This window comes from Myotis lucifugus, unplaced genomic scaffold (genome assembly GCF_000147115.1).
Source record: "Myotis lucifugus unplaced genomic scaffold, Myoluc2.0 scaffold_129, whole genome shotgun sequence".
In the NCBI taxonomy this organism is placed as follows: Eukaryota; Metazoa; Chordata; class Mammalia; order Chiroptera; family Vespertilionidae; genus Myotis; species Myotis lucifugus.
In genome coordinates this window covers 2,964,626-2,967,404 of record NW_005871177.1, presented here as the reverse complement: position 1 = coordinate 2,967,404, position 2,779 = coordinate 2,964,626, and the positions used below count along the sequence as shown (strand labels likewise).

General features: G+C 51.0%; 1 protein-coding gene across 1 annotated transcript in view; it reads left to right on the top strand.

Annotated features, from left to right (window-relative positions):
- LOC102438527 (CUGBP Elav-like family member 2) overlaps positions 1 to 2,779 on the top strand; it is a 306,666-nt gene that overhangs the window by 233,514 nt on the left and 70,373 nt on the right.

Below are 2,779 nucleotides of genomic sequence, written 5' to 3'. Positions count from 1 at the left end.
AAAAGAAATGTGGAGGGTGTGGGCCTCTTGACTGTGATGTAACCCAAGGAAAACGGCCCACACTCCCCGAGACCAGGGCAGATTAAGCCCTCAGAGGAGCTGGCCCTTCCGGGGTCATCGGGGTTTTCGTCTCAAGCCTCCTGGAGTCCTGGACGCAGGGAGCCGTTCAGTGACAGGGAAGGGCTCCGTCCAGAAGATGGTCCCCGTGGTGGAAGCAAGGCTGTGGCTCGAGCACCGTGAAGCCGCTATTTTTGCAGCCAGTTACACAAAGTAGCTGGAAATAACTATTCTCTCTCCATGTTTGCCGTCTCCTGTGACAAGGCCACCCCCTGCCTTTTTAAACCACTCATAAGGGCTGCCGCTGAACGCTAACATTCTTCTGGTAGCAGTTTCCCGAACAGTCCAGCGAGGCCCCACTGAAAGCAAGTACATAGAATACGTTTCTTCTAAGAAATCCATACTTTGGCAACACTGAAAGGATTTCATTCCATTAATGCAGTTATCAGCCCAAGTTCCGTGGGGCTAATTAGAACCGTCTTTTCCTTCCCAGCCTCTGGTTCTGGGGCAGCACTGCCATCCCAAACCGCACGCGGAAGAAAAGGCTGGGCACCAAGTATCACAGCTCTGACTTTCACCCGTCTCCCTCGTTGACTTAAAGTCAGCACCACGTGCAGGAGCACATTTGTTCTTTTGACTTTTAGACATAGCGCTTCAGGATGTCAGCTGTCAGAATGGCAGGCACAGAGAACAAACGTGTTCCACCCACATCCGCCTCCACGTCCCCAAATGGAGGGGCTCTGGAGCAAAACTAGGAGGAGGCGGATCAGCCTCGAGCTTGCCATCTCTGCATTCTGCAGGTGGTTAAAAAAAAATAGAGAAAGAGTAGGGGGAGGAGGCACAGAGATCACAAGCACGCTCCAGCAATTCTGAAACTCTCGTTATGAAACCCTCGCTGATGAGGTGTGGTTCTCTAAAAACTGACCAAGACGGTGGGATTGAGGGCTATCCTAAACGGCAGGCCCAGCGCCTCCATCTCATCTGTCGCTCTCCACCGATGGCATAACCAGCATCACCCAAAGCAGTGCGTCATGCTGGTGACCCGCACAACCACTGGCTCCTGTACAGCCTCCCATCAGAAGGCCACTAGGATTTCCTTCCTAGCCCTCTGTGCCACCCTGGCAGATTCACACCATGAGAGCTTCTAATCATATGTGGTCACTGGTTCTTCTGCAGTTACGACACACATGTGCCCACACAGGCAGACAAGCCAGGAGAGAGAATTCCAAGGGAAAAGGCAGGGTGGCAGACAAAGGGTAGAATGTGTAGGAAACACACAATAACATTTTTCCAATCCCTTTCTGCTGCCACGTTCATCACTGGAACCACCATTCTCTCCTGTTGCTACTCTCAGTCACTCTTCTGTGTTTTCACGGTATTTGTTCATGCACCAGGGCCTCGGCACTGAGAGCAGAAAGGCAGGCCCTTCAGTTACTCACAGTGGGATTCACAGAGGCTTGAGGTCGCTGACCCCCAGGGCCCACCTCGGAACTTCTCCCGACGTGAAATGTCCCTGCAGTCATTTCATCTTCCCACCTCTCTGCCTCAGTTTCCCCATTTGTAAATGGCAGAAGTCACAATACCTGCCCTGCGTATCTTATAATGCAGCATGGGTGAGCACTGTGGGAGATTTTTAGTACAAGCATGCCATCCGCCTGGTTTAGTAGAGACCCTGACCGTGAGTTAGGAGGGCTTGACTCCCACTCTCCCTCTGCAGGGCTGGGCCTGTTGGTCCAATGACAGCCCCCGCCCTCCCCCCAACCCCCGCTCACTTTGCATATGTCCAGTGGGGACAGTCAGGAACGGCTTTGGTGCCTGCAGTGTCTAGAGCTCCCTGAGCAGCCGTGAGTTATTTCTGCCGATTAGACTGCAAAGCCGCCCGAACTTACATAGGAAAGAGCTGTGCACAGGACTTGACGAGAGAGTTGGCCAGTTGGATCGGCCATTTGCTTCCTAAACCGGCACTAGACCCAGAAGCGGCCTGCTTCTGAAACCAGTCAGGGAAGACCCTCATCCCTGGTTTATGCGAAGGCTGGCTCCATGTGAACAGCAGAGCCCTCCTTCCTGCCCCCCCCCTTTTTTTGAACAGAAAAGTAATTTCTGATGAACTGATGAGCATTCCCTATGGCAAAGAAGAAAATACTCATTTATAACCATTTGTTCTGAAATATAAAGGCAGACAGTGGTAGATTTTTCAATTAGCAGGACCCAGGGACTCCTGGGTACAGGGGACCACTCCTGAATCAGTGTATTTGTTCAAGGAACAATTCTCTCCCAGGCTACTATTCTGCTTTCATTAAATAATTGCAGTTTTCAATCAAATATTAATGTGTCTCCCATTAGTGGCACCGCAGATAAAGGGCGCTCAGCACTTCTGGTCTCAGTGCCTGTTGCCGGCTCAGCTGTTTCAAAAATAAATAAATATTAAGTGAAATGAAAGCTTGGCTGCTCTGAAAACTGCCTGCTCACAACTAAGCCAGGGTATAAACTAGTCAATAAAAAAGTGTTTATTGGGTGGTTCATTTTTCTTTTTTTGCTTTTCAGCTACAAGAATGATGCTCCCCCTCACGTGTCTAATGTCATTTCTTCTCTGTCACATCCGTGGTTTAAATTCCACTCAGGTTTCTCCAGGCTTGTTGACTCGGCCTGCCCCCCCACCCTCCCCCAGGAAGCCCTCCCAATGCACCGGGAGTCTCCCCAATCTCACAGCCTCCCCCAGGAA